This window comes from Lepidochelys kempii, chromosome 16 (assembly GCF_965140285.1).
Source record: "Lepidochelys kempii isolate rLepKem1 chromosome 16, rLepKem1.hap1, whole genome shotgun sequence".
In the NCBI taxonomy this organism is placed as follows: domain Eukaryota; kingdom Metazoa; phylum Chordata; order Testudines; family Cheloniidae; genus Lepidochelys; species Lepidochelys kempii.
In genome coordinates this window covers 7,976,540-7,993,641 of record NC_136395.1, presented here as the reverse complement: position 1 = coordinate 7,993,641, position 17,102 = coordinate 7,976,540, and the positions used below count along the sequence as shown (strand labels likewise).

At 50.4% G+C, this 17,102-nt stretch overlaps 1 protein-coding gene across 7 annotated transcripts in view; it reads right to left on the bottom strand.

The window, feature by feature from the left end:
- The window catches only part of TOR4A (torsin family 4 member A), a 91,158-nt gene that overhangs the window by 61,284 nt on the left and 12,772 nt on the right, over positions 1-17,102 (bottom strand). For 6 of the 7 annotated variants that reach the window (XM_078849143.1, XM_078849144.1, XM_078849145.1 and 3 more), the window contains 3 exons: positions 14,813-14,851; positions 12,676-12,729; positions 6,170-6,324 (listed from right to left, as the gene is read on the bottom strand). The gene's annotated coding sequence lies outside the window, so the exon portion shown is untranslated. The remainder of the gene's footprint in view (positions 1-6,169; positions 6,325-12,675; positions 12,730-14,812; positions 14,852-17,102) is intronic. The other variant, XM_078849149.1, reaches the window with a different exon arrangement.

Below are 17,102 nucleotides of genomic sequence, written 5' to 3'. Positions count from 1 at the left end.
GTGCCCAGCCAGGGCACCCACCCCTACTCCAGGGTCCAGATCACAGCAGGGCTCCATGCCCAGGGCTCACTTTCCAGCAGGGTTCCACGCGCTAGGGGCATGGTGGCTGCTGAGCCTTCTCAAATCTCTGGCCCTTCATGCCACAGTGGGAGCTGCCTGGGCACTGAGCCCATTGCTAACATCTTTCATCAGAGGCTTTCACAGCCCCTACAGACCTTCCCGAGGGAGCTCAGGCCCAGGTCAGGGTTACAGAAGGGGACACCAAGGCACACGTTGGGGAAGTGGCCAGGCATATCAGTCACTGGCAGAGACAGGAGAAAAGCCAGGAAAGTCCCAGCCCATGCACCATTCCCTAGACCCCTTCCTGGGGTCATGGAACTGCAGCATTTGTCCGCAGGCAGGTTGTGCAGTGCTCTGGACCTGGAAACTGCACGGGCAGGCTCACTTTCCTTGTTTATAAACGAAGATAACTTGCCTGCCAAGTACTCTGGTGTTTGCAGGAGCCCTCTTCAGCACTTGTAACTCTAGGAACACAGCCAGGGATGTGATACAAATCTGGCAGACTCCTTCCTTCAGCAGCTGGGGTTATTTCTGGGAGGCTTGGGAGGGGCCAGACCTGATTGGCCAGGAGCTGTAATAAATGCCTGCACGGCAGCACCTGCTCTGGGTGTGGGGGCTTGGTAACAGACAGCCCAGGGGCAGCGGCACTGCAGGAAGCTACACGGGGGCTCCCTAAGCAGCCTTTTCCTTCAGGTAAGGAATGCTCGGATTGCTGCTTAGCTGCATCTGCTCCCACTCCCCTTTCTAATCTCCCCACCCCGCCAGGGCCCTCAGAGTGGAGCTGGGCCCTTCTTGCCAGCCAGGGAGGAGCAGCAGCAGCAGCAGCAGCTAGCCCTCACGGGGCTGACTCTGTATTTGCACTTGGGCTAGCTTCTCATCTGGAAAGCGGAGCTGAGAGGGCTGAGTCCCTTAACTGCCAAGGAAGTGGCTCTCCAGACAGCATAGCTGGCAGTCTGGCCTCCTAGCCCCAAACACCCCTGGGAGGTGACAGCTGCTACTCTAGGCTCCAACCTAGCTGACCCCTTAGAAAAGCATCAGGACCAGTGCCTGGCAGACATTCCCCTCCCCTCGGGGGACAGGCATCCTGAAGGAGGAGCACCCTGGAGCAGCCGGAAGGGTACCGACTGCCAGCAAGGCCTGGCAGTTCTGCATATTTGGAGGGAGCCCTGGCCCCAACGGGGTGATGAGTGAGGCACTTGTGATGCTACCCTGCCCCCCCAAACAGCTGAGTGGTGTGATATTCTCACAGCTGCCAGGGGTGGGGCTTGGCCATTCTGAACTGTGGTCTAGTTCTGTGACGCCCACTGGGGGGCGTCGCTCCACGGGGACAGAGTCAGTGGGCACTTGGCCCAACATCTTCAAAGGTGCCCACTGACTGTCCCTGGGGCTGGGCGCTGGAACTAAAGCAAAAGCCGAGGGAGCCTGAATCTTAACTCTGCCTTTGGCCAGAACAGGTTGTCTTGGGTGGCAAACTCAGTGTCCATTTTGAAGCACTGTTGCAAGTACAAGTATAGCCTGGATCCAGGCTTTTCCAGCACCCCTGGCCTAAAGCCCCTTTCTGAGCAGAGCTGGACCCACCTGAGCCCCCTTTCCACCAGCCCAGGCACTAGGGCTGCTGCTAGACAGGCAGTGTGTTCGCTCTGTGCAGCTCCATCGATGCTGGGAGGGTTGGAGTCGGCCATGCCTGGGTGACAGGGTCCAAACAGACGGCTGTGTGTACATATATGAGCAGCGAAGGAACCTTTGTTATTGACACAGGTGCACAGTTTGTCTGAGGTCAGGAGGGAGCCTGACGCTCCCTTGAAAGCCCTACTCTGCATACTGAGTTTTGGCTGGGGTGGGCACATCTGCAGATTGTGCGGAGGGTACATGCATGGACAGCATTAGGCAGAAGGAGGACACTGCCCTGGAGCAATGCCTGGACCTGCTCTGGGCAGATGGTCTCTGCTTTTACTCTGCTGGAGCCAACTGGCCCCAGAGACCTTGCCCATGACCTGTCCTCAGGACTCTTGCAGACTGAAGAGCTGTATGCAAAAACACTGGGGCTCTCCTGGGTCCATCGAGAAAATCCACTGGGGCTGGGGACTGGGTGTTTCAAGACGATCTGATTGGTTCTCAATGGCAACAGTTCTTTCTGTAACCTCCATGTCTCTTCTGCTCACCATTTTTCAAACTTGGAAGGCTAATCTCACCCCCTTTCAACCCATCATGTGACGTTAAAGATTAACTCCTAGATTATATCCTTAGAATAAATACATCCTCTCCTTTCTTCACTGCTTTGAGCAGTGGAGATACTTCAGATATCCCCATTACCTATAATCAGTGGCATCTGAGATAATATAAACAGGGCCATTCACACCTCAGAGCTATTATTTCAGGCTATCTGCAAACTCAGGCAGTCATCACTGCATCAGTTACACCTGGGTCATTTTCTGAAGGTTTTCTCTGCAGCTATAACACTAAAGAGTTTTTTTTCCTCTTAAAAAGGAAAGCTGGGACTCTGGAGAACATGTATGTGGCCTGCTGGCCAGCGCTAGGGAACACTCTACATTCTGGGAAAACACTGCTGCCACTCACGGGGGCTGGGACCACCTGAGTGTCATATGTTGGATCTTCCCTGCCCCTCTGGAGGACAGAATGTGCTGGCTGCATTTCTTACCACCTCAGCCAACAAGGAGAGGCATCTACATAGCTGCCAAATCCCTTCTGTGGCCGGTGTCACTCGCCAGCTGGTCTGTCTCCATGCAGACCCTCAAGGGGCAGCAGCAAGAGAAGAGATCCCTGGATGGCTGCTTAGCAGGTGTAACTGGAGCTATCCCCGCACTGTGGCGTGGCTGCATGAGATTTCAGCTGGGCTGTGAAAATGCATGGCAGGGCTGCCAAACGATTGTCCCACAAAACGCATGGCACTTCCATGGCACATGGGCAGCCCTGTGCCAGCTCACAGTTGGGATTCTGGTGGCATACTGTTTAAACCAGGCAAAAATCCAGCTTCACCAAACCTGCACTGTCCAGGTGAAAACCTCCATGCTGGAGGACTCCATCAGCCTGGGGTCTCTTTGTATTTGGTTACAAAGTCCTTGTCAGCCCACTCATTTCTCACCAAATAAACAGGGCAAGCAACCCTATGCAGAGGTGTCACTTCACTTTCTAGCTGCCCATTGACAGATGCCTCCGCTCTAGTCAGAGTTCTGACGGCCCCTCACTCCCTTTTGTTTTTCCTCGCAGGGCTCTGGGAAGCACCTAGAACGGCTGGTCAGCGTGCAGGGTCATTCCATTGGCTTCTTCTGTTGTGAAGCCTGATGTGACCATGAAGACCAAACTGATTAGTCAGGATGATATGGAGACTCCAGGGCCATGCCAGGCTGAGGCAGGCTCCCCCAGGCTTGGAAGCATCAACTCCATGCTCCTATCTAGAGTTAAATGTCTACTTCAGCCCCACAAGCTAGGGGTGCATTTGGCCAGTATTGAGCAGGGACCATCCTGCCTGGAGCCTGACTCATGCAAGCCTGGCAGCTGCCCCTGGAAGAAGCTGCTGATTGCCCTAGGAATAATGACCACCATTTCACTAATGGTCCTGCTGCTTCTCTGGCATTACAAGTGCATCATCATTGACCGGTACTGTGAGGGGAACAGTGAGGTGCTGCCCCCCTTATTCAAAATTCTTCAGAGAAAGGGGACATGAAACTAGGTTGGGGCCTGCTCCCAGAGAGACCATGCCCCTGCCTGCAAGAAGGATGAGGTGGACCTGTGCTGAGCAGTTGTGACCGGGACTCTCCTGGGGACAGCAGCCTTAACTAGGAATGTGGCTCCTGAGTGAATGGATCCATTTGCCTGGACAAATTCGGCAAGCTTGCTTTGGCAGGCTCTTGTTCTAGTTACTGCGTAACCTTCTCCCACGCATGTACTTGCTTTCCCCAGAGCCTGGTGAATGTAGCATTAATAAACCATCTCTCAAGTAATGTAACATTTTGATTCACACTAAATTTAATGATCCTTCCAAGCTGTAGTTCTGACTGAATGGCGGGGGGGGGGCGGGAGTCGTCCCTCTTGCTCTGAGGGGCACATCTATACCCATTCTGGGGCCTGGCATGCTGGGATCACATTGTCTAGGGCTTCTCTGCTTACTAGGGTCCAAGTGGTTTGTCACAGGCTTGTCCTTTTCAAGGCCCTGAAAACACCTTGTACACCACTCACAAGCCCCCTATACTGGCCCAATAGGCTGGATTTCCCACTGGCCCTGTGTCATCATTCACACCAGTACAGAAGAGCAGTAAAATACTACCACTGAGCATCTCACTAGTTACACCTCTGCACAGGTGTGAATGGAGACCACAGGGGCAAGGCCATGAAGAAGCAGGTTGTGATTCTTAGAGTGTAGATGGCTACGGTGGAAGGGGGTCTAGAACATGCATCTGGTCTCCACTCATCTCTGTGGAATTGAAGTGACACCTGCCCTGACCAGAGAGATTTGTATCTGCTGAACCACCTGTAGACATGACCACCTAATCCATGTTATGCAGGACCTGCTAACTACAGTTTTGTTTTTTACCCTCCATACTCATCAGTGTCAACCCTGCAGCCTCACTTGCTCTCAGAACTTAACTGCATCAGCCCTAGCTGTGGGGGCAGCCTGCTGGAGCAGGTCGGAGGAGGGAGAGGATGGAGCAAAGCCTGGCCGGGGCAGTCCTGCACCCTTGTGATCATGTGCCCTATAAGGCAGCCCCAAGCACTGCACATGGAAATGCACCAGCCCCTCAGTGGGGCAGGTGTAAGCCAGCTGCTTGTCGCTGTGCCCAGCCAGAGCTGAATCAGCAGCTGTGTCAAATTCTTCGCTGCTGTGATGATGTTTTTGTGGAGACCGAAAAGAGAGGGGCTCTCCCAGTAACAAAGCTAAGAATGAGGTGCTATTGGCCAGGGCTCTGGAGGGTGACTTGAGACCTGGGCTCCGTTCCCAGCACAGCCACAGGCCTCCTGGAGGACCTTGGACAAATCACCGCATCGACCCGGCCTCTCCAGTCCCCAGCGGTAAATAACTCGGCAAAATGCTGTCTGGCAGCTGGGGAGGGGCTCACGTGCTGTGGGGAGGAGGGCTGCAGAAGACCTAGATAGAAAGCTGCATCCCCCTCCAAGGGGAGGTCTATGCTGTGATTACACACCCACAGTCAGCCCATGCCGGCTGACTCAGGCTCGGAGGGCCTGGGCTGTAAAACTGGTACAGATGGGGGGGGGGGCCTCAGGCTGGAACCTGGGCTCAGGAACCCTCCCCACTTGCCAGCTCCCCAAACAGCTACACAGCAATGTTGGAGATGTAGGCTGAGCCCTGCAAGCCTGACCCAGCGGCCAGACTATACCCTGTGTAGCTGGTGAGCTCACGGTGCAGGTACTTTGCCCCTTGGCCACCTTTCTGAGCGTGACTGTCCAGTAAACCTGAGAGGGGGGCTCTAGCAGGAGTATCCAGAACATTCAGCCAAGGGCCCAGAGCTGCTTCTATCTAGGCACCAAAGGAAGCGACCAGACTTTCAAAGGAGTGCAGCCTGACCAGCGCCTGCATCCCAGGGGGAGCAGCTGGGCTCTCAGAAACTACTCTCCAAGTGCTCAGCATCGACAGCGGGAAGCTGACCCCAGCTCGTGTGCTGCCTGCCCGTGCTTCTGGCCCAGCCTCCACCTCTCCTCCTACTTGCAACCGTGGTGGCTGCTCCCCTGGAGGGTAACTCTGGGTTGTGTTGGTGGATTAGCACTATCAGAACTGTGGAAAGCTCCTTCCGCTACTAGTCCCCTCCCCTGCTGCCTTGTTTACCTGGATCGTTGCCTAGTTGCCTCTTTCCCTATGCCCCAGTTTAATAACCTCCTGGACACACATGGGTGTGTGCGCACATGCCCTCAGGCCCACTCGCCTTTCCCTCCCCCAGCTCCTTCGGGAAGGTTTGCTGGTTTAATTTCCCACCTGCTGCTAACGCAGTCGCCGCTGGCCTGGTTTCCTAACAAACCTGCCGCAAAGCTGCTGAGCGGCCATGCCCTTTGCATGAGGAGAGCAGAGAAGGGACCCAGAAACAAACCTTGCTTTAATTGCTAGACCCGAGAGCAGAGAAGGGACCCAGAAACAAACCTTGCTTTAATTGCTAGACCCAAGAGCTTTCAATGCGGTACCCACGGGGAGGTGAGGTTGGTGCAGGCTCCCTGCTGAGGGCTTTCCTGGCCAAAGCATTAGTCTGTTGAGTTTGCTGTCAGTTCACTTCTTCATAAATGGGCTCCTCTTCCATGCTGGGGGGGGAAAACACAGGTCAGTTGCCCCTGGTGCTCTGTAAAGTGCCTGCTGCCACTGTGGGTGTGGTGTGTGTGTATGTATAAATGTCACCTGTGTTCCGTGTTGCACAGCGCTCCATGGGAGCCAGCTGGTAAAGGGTTCGCTGTTCTTTCCGAGCAATTCCTTTCTCAGACCTGACAAACTTACTATACCTAGTACACCACTTTCATGATATTTATCCATGACAGTTAGTGTGTGAGGTCTCCACTGAAAGCTGGTCCCTTACCAATACTCAGCATCATTGTGAGATGTGTGTACAGGTTGTATTTCAGGAATAATGTAACTATGCTGAAAATTATGGTCTTGGGGAGAAAAAGCAGCAGCAGGGAATCCTATGTCTTGGTGATGGCCCATTCAAGCAGGAAGGAATCGTCACCTCTCCCTGACTAGCCAGTTATGTAACATGTTACTCAATTGTCTACCACTGCAACAACCCAGAAAAGTCAATGGAAAACCATCAAAGATAACGATAAAGATCAAAACCACTTGGCAGTGAGGAGGAACAATATTACAGCGAGGGGATCACTCTGTCTGTGAATCAAGACAAAGGTCTGACTTCCATATATCACAGGGTGGAAAAAGACCCTTTGTATCCATTCACTGAGGGGCTGCCTCATGAAAGAGTGGGTTCTGGCTCCTTAGGGCCAGCAAATGCTGCAAAAGACTGAACTTTGGGGGCAAGAGTCTACATTATTAGATAGGAGAGGGAACTATTAAGTATCAGTCCTAGTTTGCATTTTGTTAGTTTGTACGTAACCATTGGTTGCCAGCACTCACGCTTGTTCCTATTTGAATCTCTCTTCTTCCTTAAACAAATGTCCTTTTGTTTTACTATAATTGAACTCAAGTGCTGTGTGGGACACAGGAGCAGTGGTCTATGGTAAAACCACTAAACTGCAGTTCACTGTCCCTGGAATTTCTGTGGATATCCTGTGATCAGGAGCAGGCACCCCAGGGGACACTTCGAAGGGACTCAGGGGCTGGGGTGCATCTATTGGTAAGGGACAGGACTGCGTTTGAAGGGCTGATAGTGTCAGGGAGCTGACATGCAGCTGGCACAGGCAAGACTCCCTCACATTGGAGACGAGTGGCAGGAAGGTGACTTTCAGCACCGGATGCCCAGAGAAGCATCACACTCTGCCATGCAGGTGGGGTTTGTTTTGCTCTAAGTTACCCTAATTCTTGTGGCTGCTGGGTTCAACAGAAGCAGCTGGAGTCTATACTTCCCTTGAAGCTGTCTATGGATCTCAGCAAATTCCCATTCTTGGTCTCCCTGGTTTCTCTTGTACACCACGAATTCACAGTAACATACCCACACTGAGAAATACCACGTGCCCCAAGGCTCTGGCTGGGCTTTTCAGAGAAACCATCTTGCAGTTCTGCTAGGAGAAATTAACAACCAAGTTTTGCAACTGTCCCCGGGCAGGCATGGCTGTAACGGTCAAATGCTTTGAAGTCAGCACAGGGAAAGATGCTGATCTAGTGTTCATAAATAAATCCCCATACATCCATTTCCTCTGCCGTGCACATCTCAGGGTTGTTCACTGACAGGATCTGCAGCTTCCTCCCTGTGTTTGCAGGGTAGTTGTAGCCATGTTGGTCCCAGGATATTAGAGAGACAACATGGTGGAGCTAATATGGTTTATTGGACCAATGTCTGTTGTTGACAGAGACAAGCTTTCGAGCCACACAGAGCTCTTCTTCAGGGCTGGGGAAGGTACTTCCAGAATCACAGCAAAATTGAAGGTGGAGCAGAGTGTTTAGCATAAGTAGTTAGCACATGTTATAAGGGACCATTCAAGGTAGAGTGGTCCGTTAACAGCTCTGCAGTCATAGGACAAAAAGAGGGGGTTAGTGGGTTACAGAGTGGTGTAATAAGCCAGGTGTTCCACCATGCACCTTGCTGGGAGTTCCTTCCCCAGCTCTCGCCTAGGTGTCCTGTATTCCTTGAAACACAGATGGTCGTTCTGTCCACAACCTTGACAGACCTGGACTTCACCTGGAATCGTCCCCTGAAATCTGTGTTAAATGCTAAACAATTTGTTCCCCCTGTATTTAACTTTGTACATTTCCCAGACCTGAAGAAGAGCTCTGTGTAAGCTTGAAAGTGTCCGTCTCTCACCAAACAGGAGCAGGTCTAATAAAAGATGACATTCGCCCCCTACCTTGTCCCTACCTTGAGATTTCCCTACCTTGTCACGCTGATATTTAGGTGGAATAGAAACAGAACCTGAGGTTTTCCCTGACATCCACTGCTGAACTGGAAGAAAACACCTCAAGAACAGACTGTATTCTCGTAGGCTGGGGGTGGGCAAACTACGGCCCACAGGCCACATCTGTCCCGCGAGCTGTTTTAAGCCAGCCCACGAGCTGCAGCATGCAGCTCGGCCTTGCTCCGATGGTCTGCCCAGGGCTCTGAATCGGGGGCCAGACCACACAGCTTGGCCCCGCTCTGGCTGGGTCGAGACCGCACCATGCAGCTCCCGGAAGCCATGGCGTGGCCCTGCTCCGGCTCCTATGCACTCCAGTGGGAGCTACAGGGAGCAGTGCCTGCAGATGGGGCAGAGCGCAGAGCTGCCTGGCCACTCCTTCGCATAGGAGCTGGAGAAGGAACATGACATTACTTCTGGAAGCCACTTGAGCAAAGCGCCGCTCTGAGCCTGCACCCCCTGAGCCTCTCTCCAACCCCCTTGCCCCAGCCTTGATCCCCCTCCTGCTCTCCAAACCCCTCAGTCCCAGCCCAGAGCACCAGCCTCCACCCCAAACCTCTCATCCCCAGCCCCACCCCAGAGCCTGCACCCCCAGACAGAACCTGCACTCCTTCTTGCACTCCTGCCCCAGCCCTGATCCCCCTCCCGCCCTCCGAATCCCTCAGCCCCAGCCCAGAGCACCATCCTACACCCCAAACTCCTCAGCCCCACCCCAGAGCCTGCACCCCTCCCACACCTCAACTCCCAATTTCGTGAGCATTCATGGCCACCATACAATTTTTATTCACCGATGTGGCCCTCGGGCCAAAAATTTTGCCTACCCTGTCATAGACACATCTACTCTGTCTGGGTGACCCTGCCAAAGTGATCCATTTGGGCTGTTTTGGGTAAAAATTCACTTTAGTCTTGCATACAGAGGTAATAAAATGTTATCCTTGTTGTATGACTAACAGGCAGCAGAACTGTACTTAATAGGGCCTAATTGAGTGTGTGGGGGGGTCTCCCGAGACTTAATCTCATTCACTAAGCCGGAGGCAGTGATGCCCCATCCAAGCACAAGTCAGAGCAAGTGGGGCAGGTGTTCTTACAGGTTGGTGCTCCATTTGACCTGCCAGAGTTTAAAGATGGATCAGACTCAAGTCAGAGTCCTTGTTTCTTTCTGCTCAGTGATCACTCGGCTGAACCTTAGCTCTGGGGGGGCGGGGGGAACGGGACAGGGATCCACTAGCCCGGAGGTTCCCCGCTACCCAGTGAAATCGCTAAGAAAGAAAATCTCTGTGAAGTGGGCAGAGTGGTGGACCCTGAGAACACAGAGCAGAGGCAGCAGGGGCATTGCTTGACCCTCCCTTCAGAGGCGGGTGGTGAACCCACATGAATTTTGGGACTTTGCTGACTTTGGACAGCCACTGTGGGATGCAGCGGTGGGAAAGGGGAGTGGCATGCTAAAGGGACATTTGTCAATTAGACTTTCGTGCCCCAAGCTGGGAAACTGACTATTGCCCAAGATATTGGGGGGGGGGGTACTTATGATCATATACTTTTGAATCATTGCAGTGTTTTTCCAAACTAATACTGGGCTTCCTCTCCCTTTTCACAAAAGTTTTCTTTTGTTATGCAGACTCAGTGCTTGCAAGTGGGAAAATATTGCCTCTTAGACGTACTGAGGGTGGTGTTTAGCTTTCCCAGATTCCACGGTAGGGCTTGAGCCGGTTCTGTTTTGTAATGTTAACAGGAACCCCTAGTCATCAAACCCGGCCCCTGCTGCTGTCAAGTCACCGACACCCCTGGCAGAAGCGTTCTAGGTGTAAGAATTAGAACCTTGGCTTCAGCCCAGCAGGCTGCAAAATGCAACCTTGGAGCGGACGCTGGTGAACGCTGGAATGGCCTGGGGCACATTAGAAGTAACTCTCATGACATCAGAGAAGAGCAGAGTCAGACCTACTGTATGACCCAGCACAGCCTGTGCCTCCTGCTGCTTCCAGAATAGCAGCTGGTAGGATAAAGGCTGCAGCCACCACCTGCTCTTACCCCTACTGACCTCTCAGAACTGACTCAAAAGCCAAAGCGTTCCCCAAAACTTGGGAAACATCTTGCACAGGGATCAGATTTGCATTTCAGAGAGTTGGTGCCACTCCCATCCAGGAAAAGCAGGAGTGGTACAAAGAGAGAAAGGACAGTCTGTATCAATCTGGAGAGCTTCATATGGTAACCTATAGGCCCTGCTGTATCACAGTGCCCCTGTCAATAAGGCTGGATTCCATTTTCATGGAAATGAAACTATTCCCCTCCAAAAATGCGTGAAGGAAAAGAAGGTTCTGATGTGCTTTGAATTCAAGCCCTGAAGGGCCAAGGTGGTCAATGGGATTTTAGGAAATGCAAATCAGGATCCTCCTAAAGATTGCAAGAGGAAGAGAAAACAAAAACTCCTTGCAAAGCCCTGTGTTATATTAGTGTTATTTATTTGCATTACAGTAGAACCTAGGACAGGTGCTGGACAAACACAGAACAACAGTGACCGTCCCTGCCCCTAACAGCTGACAATCTAAGTTAACCAAGGCTGAGCAAAGGGAAGAAACCCATCATTACTGTGCAGGACTTGAAGAGCTAGAGCCCCTCCAAACAGGATGATGCATTGACTTAACCCTTCTCTTCCCAATCAAATGCAAGTGGGATAGATCAAAAAGAAATAAGGGGAAGGGAGGAGGTGCAGACCGTTCTGAGACATGAGGCATGGACTTTCAGAAATTCAAGCTGAAAAGTTGTGAGAAGCCCTAGCAGCTTTTTGTTTAAGAAACAGGAAACGTTGTCCCTCTCTGACGTAGGATTCCGTCATCCTTTGTAACCGCAGCTTTGTGCCGGCCAGACACAGGGAGTCTGAATAGCCCATGCCGAATACACTTGGCTTTCATTTAACATACCTGCCACTGGATTTGGTTGTTGGATCATATTAAAGAAGTTCTGTATTAAAATCACAAATGAGTTTGATTCCCCAGAGTTTAAATTCCAGGGTATTACTAATGAAGAGGTCTCTTGGTTTTTGGTGCTGTTTCTCTCCCTCTATGTGTGAAACTTGCAAGCTGCTAATTGTGTTAGTACATTCTAAGACAGAGTCTGTTCTCAAAGCAATTCACAAAAGAGAGAGAGACTCAAAGCAATACTCTAACAACAGAAACAGCACCCAGAGACTCCCCACCCTTTTGTTGTATTAACCATTGTGATTAAAATAGAGATAGAGGATGTATGTGGATGGATGCTTGGTGTGGATAATAACTGAATGATCAGGGAGGTGCCAGCCTAAGAATCCAGTGTCCATCGGCTGAAGAAGGCGTCAAGTGGAAATAACCAGAGGACCCCACCCGGAGGGCAGACTGGAATCCACCCAACAGCCTCAAGAATGGGAGAACCAAAGAACAAGATAACATCTTGGAGCCGTCAGGAATGTGCTATCTGCTGATTGATTCAGCAACAGCATGATGAAGCAATTCCCATAGACTGGCATAGGAAGAAATTCCTATAAAAATAGACTCTAAAAAGTGAGAACTTTGGGGTCTGATCCTGCAAACCAACTTCCAGGAGCATCAGATGAGCATCTGACAAGGCCCTGCTCCCTCCTCATGTCCAGGCCACCTGGCCAGTGGCTTGGCATGAGCAACTCTAAGGCTGGTAACTATGATAACAACCTTGCAGAACCTGTGTGTGTGTGTATGAATGAATGTGTGAATAAATAAGAGATTGAATGGAATGTTATAGCTATAACTAACTGCTTACTATGATTCTTTCTGTATTCACAATAAATGTGGTGTTTTGCCTTTTTCCCTTTAATAAGATCCTGGTGGTTTTTATTTTATTGGTACAACATGGTGACTGAATGCCTCACAGAGAGGGATACCTCCTCCTGGAAGGCCAGAAATCAGTAAGAAGAGGAACGACACAGACACTCACTCAGGGGCAAAAAGGGGCAACCTCCTCCCCAAACCATGCTAGGAACCGAATTAGGCCAGTGGGAGCCTGGGGAGAGGGTGTCAGGCAGCACACAGAGGGAAAGCAGCCAGGGCAGAGTTACAGGTTGGGGACAGAAGCCCCATTTCTAGTACTCACCTTGGGGAGCAGTTCAACTCAGTAAGGGTCTCACGGACCGGCTCAGGAAGGGCTCTGGAACAGACAGAAAAGAGTGCCACAATGTTCGTCAGGGCAGCCCGGGGAAAAGCAGGGACCTGCTTCCCATCTTCTACCAGAGAATCAGCAGCCAGCAGGGGGGTGCTTTCCTCAGAGCACCAGCTCCAAGGGGAACTGATTGGGCAGCAAACCAGGGCTCTGCTAGGAGGCAGGCGTAGGTGACTTGTGCCCCACCTGTATGTACTGTACAGGCTTCAGCAAGCCCTTAGGAGATGCTCCCAGGAGCTGAATTTCCACAGCACTACAGGGAGGATCAAACGTGACAACCTAACAGCATGAGCGGCTCTGACCGCACGGCCCACTGGGCAGCACAGCTGTCACAGAGTGAGGGCCAGGGCAGTCACAAGAGGTTTTGTCTAAAAAGTTTCCTCCCTGTCTCAGTCAGACCTGTCACACCGAGCAGCTGGCAGAGGTGGGGAAGCAGATGCCCTTCCCCAGTTACATTGAACAGACACTAATCGTGAGGGGCAGGGAGAGTAGCCGTTTTCCAGGGCATCTGTCCCTGCACACTGTGAAAATACTGTACAGCCCCTCCTGCCTGTTCCCTTCCACCCCTGCTTTCCTCCATCGTTCTCTGGGGTTATCCCAGCCACCCCCATTCTTCCCTTTCTTTGCCCTCACCCCATGCCCTGCACGCCACAGGAGAGCGGAGGTGATAGTAGGGCTATGCAGTGAGGCCCTGATGGCAAAAACTGATGGTGGTACAAATAAGCCCAGGTTGAAGTGAAAGGCATTCGTGATGACCCCAAAGCTCCCCAGCCCAGCTTCCCTAAGGGGTCCCAAGGCTCCAGCATTTCCCTTGTGCTCTGTATGGGTGAGGAAGGTAGGTTTGTCTGGCTAGGGAGCTCTGGTCACACAGGGAGTGCCATGCTAACTTGCTGGGGGGCTCCCTTTGATGTAGCACACCCTACAAACAGGCTTCAGTACAGGGCTGCATCACTGGCAGAGCCCGGCCCAGCAATCAAGGGGCAGAAAGGCATGTCACAGCCTCCTGTCTGCAAATCCTGCGCCACCTCCCATGGTCGCTTGTTTCCCCAGGTCCATTCCCCTGGGGAACAGCAGCCAGGAGAATGGCACCTCACTGCCAGACTCTGTGGCCCCTCATGGCTGCCCTAGAATTGGCACTAGATTTAGACAGTGGATGCTTCCCTAGAGCAGCCCATAATACAAAAATCAATCCTGTTTCTGTAACTCCCGAACTGTGACCCTTACACTAGATGCTGCTTCTTGTAAGTGTTTTGATCCTTGCCCTAAATCTAATGGCTGCCAAAGCTCACCTACAGAGAGCCCATCCCGCTGCCCCTTCGCCTTTCCTGTAGGGATGGAGTGCATTCTGATTGGATGCTTCCAAACTCTTCTCTCCTCCCGAGAGTGATGCTGACAAAAAGAGTGGGGACAGCCTCAGGGAGAAATGGGAAGCTGTGCTTTCAAGACAGCAACAGATGACAGGAGTGATTGTGAGCTTGTGCCATCCAGATTCTACCCTCTCTGGTCCCTGTACCCTCCTACGCCTTGTTCCAGATAATCAGGATGATACCATGGGAACCTGCTGCAACCTTTTCCGGAGTTTCTTTAACTCTGTTGTGTACAAACTGGCTGATGTGACCCTCTTGGATTGCAGTGATGTTGCAGCAAAGGTGGCTCTATTTAGTTTGCACTCATGGTTATGCGGGAGGACTGCGTACAGCACAAGGACCAGCGTCTGCTATTATATATACAATAGGGAGAGCTCCTACTTTGAGTCTTGGTGAGCCTCATTAGTTGTATTAAGTCAATATTCAGTTGTAAACTTTTGAAAGAACAACCAGAACTTTTTGTTCAGAGTAACGAACAACATCCATTCCCGAGGGGTTTGGCACTCTGAGGTTCTGCTGTATACAGAATCTAGAAGCCATTCCCACACCTTCTGTCAGGTTTAATAACGATAAGTGGCACCTGAGGCCTGAACTACCCATCAATGCCCTTTACAATTTTGACTATCCCATCTCAGGCTACCGGGTACCTCCCGCCTTTCCTTAGGAACTGGCTGCAGCACCACCAAAGCTGCTCAGGTGCTTACATTTTTGGCCACTCATATTTGTTCAGAGGACTTCGTTTCCTGAAAGATAAGAGCAAAAATATGTGAGATGCGTCTCCAGTGCTGTTAGGATATAGATATTCAGGCCTGTCTGTAAAGGCCTAGACTCTAAGAATTTAGGTGCAGTCTTATCACTTGGCTAGTTATAGAAGTATAAAAGAAAATCAAAATCACCTTCTGCCGGTGTAAGAGCCTTCTTTCACTGTGACAGTCTGAGGCCCTGTTCTTAGGCTAAGGCCTCTGGCTAAGCAGCAGAGGCAGCCATAAGCTGGGAAGCGACCGGTCACAGCCTCACATTCCAAACTAGTCACATTGAAAGAAGGTGCTATTGGGCTGTTAGGATACAATCCTGTCCTGATAATGCCTGTCACCTCCAGAGAAAGGGAAGTGCCTAGAACCCAGGTTGTGAGTTCAATCCTTGAGGGGGCCATTTGGGATCTGGAGCAAAAATTGGGGATTGGTCCTGCTTTGAGCAGGGGGTTGGACTAGATGACTTCTTGAGGTCCCTTCCAACCCTGATATTCTATGATCAGGCTATGTAAAAGGAAACTTAGTTTGATAGCATCCTGTCTGGTAAGAACTCACTTATCAATAGCTGGGATGTGAAATCCTCACTTCTGTATTGTTTTCTCATTATAGTTCCCACTTTGCTATTGTTTATTTGTGTGGTCTCTGGCCTGTGATTGTTTCTGTCTGCTGTATAATTAATTTTTCTGGGTGTAAACTAATTAAGGTGGTGGGATATAATTGGTCACATAATCATGTTACAATATGTTCGGATTGGTTAGTTAAATTTCAGGAAAATGATTGGTTAAGGTATAGCTAAGCAGAACTCAAGTTTTACTATATAGTCTGCAGTCAATCAGGAAGAGTGCGGGGGGGGGGAATGGGGGTGGGGAAATTGGAATCATGTTTAGCTAAGGGCAGGAATGGGAACAGGGATACAGGTGTAAGGCTCTGTGGTGTCAGAGCTGGGAAGGGGGACACTAAGGAAGGAAACTGGAATCATGCTTGCTGGAAGTTCACCCTGTTAAACATTGAATTGTTTGCACCTTTGGACTTCGGATATTGTTGCTCTCTGTTCATGCGAGAAGGACCAGGGAAGTAAGTGGGTGAAGGAATAAGCCCCCTAACAAGTGCCCTGGACCGTAGCCCCAAAAAAGCCACACCCAGTGGGAAATAGCCCACAAATGGGCTATCAGGGGCCAAGCCAGGAGCCTGCAAACTTGTTCATAGTTCAGACAACATCTTAACTGAGAAACTGGCTCATGGCCCCATTTCTCCCTCCTTGCTTGCAAGTGCTCACCCCACCTGCCCCTCCCCACCCCAGGGCCAGGCCTCACAAGCCAACCTCCCCTCCCGATGTGGATACACTTAGTCCCTGACCCTGCATGCATGCATACTCTGCCCTACCTTCCCCATTTGTAAGGATAAGGACTGCGGGAGAGCTTCCAGTGACCATGTCAGAGAAAACCCTGGCTGCCATTTCAGTTTAATTTTGGGGGGGGAGGGCAACTTTAACTGTGATTCCAGGGGCTACTTAGGCACCTAAAAACTCTAGGGTTTTGGGTTTGTTGGTTTTTTGCAGATAATAACTTATAAATTAGCTGACAGGAGCACTGTATTTAATGCCTATAACAAAGAAAGAAAACTATATATACAAACACCAAGTAAAGACATATTTTAAGTTTATATGTAAGTTTAGAACAATCAGGAGATAACACAGCATGATATTCCCAATCCCAATCTTTGAGGTACCAGTTTTGGAGCCTTAATACAAGAACTAATCACTTTAACTGGTAAATAAAATTCATGCAGAATATTTGCTCAATATCATTGTCCTTGCAACATCACCCTCAAGGACCCACAGACTTTTTTTATTTTCATTTATATTACCTTCTGGAAAATTATAAACAAGCAAATATATGCACTCTTAATTTGTATATCTCATTTCTCCTTAAAAAGTTATGCAGTCTAAAGTAGTTGAGTTTCCTTTCAAACATGGAATAACTAAAAAATTAGAGAACAAATTCCTTTTGACACAAGCTTTTAAAGTGATAACTGGAAAGAAAATATTACAATAGATTGGCCAACATGGGTTTCCTATCAGCTGTAAGACACCTGAAGGTGCATTTCCAGTAGCTAATGTTATCACCTTTTTTCAATAGCAATGTGTTTTCTTTTCTTATTAAGTTAATATGTAATTAGAAATAAAGTCTTAAATATTGTAATCTATTTATACAATGCATTTGATATTTCTCCTGCACAAATG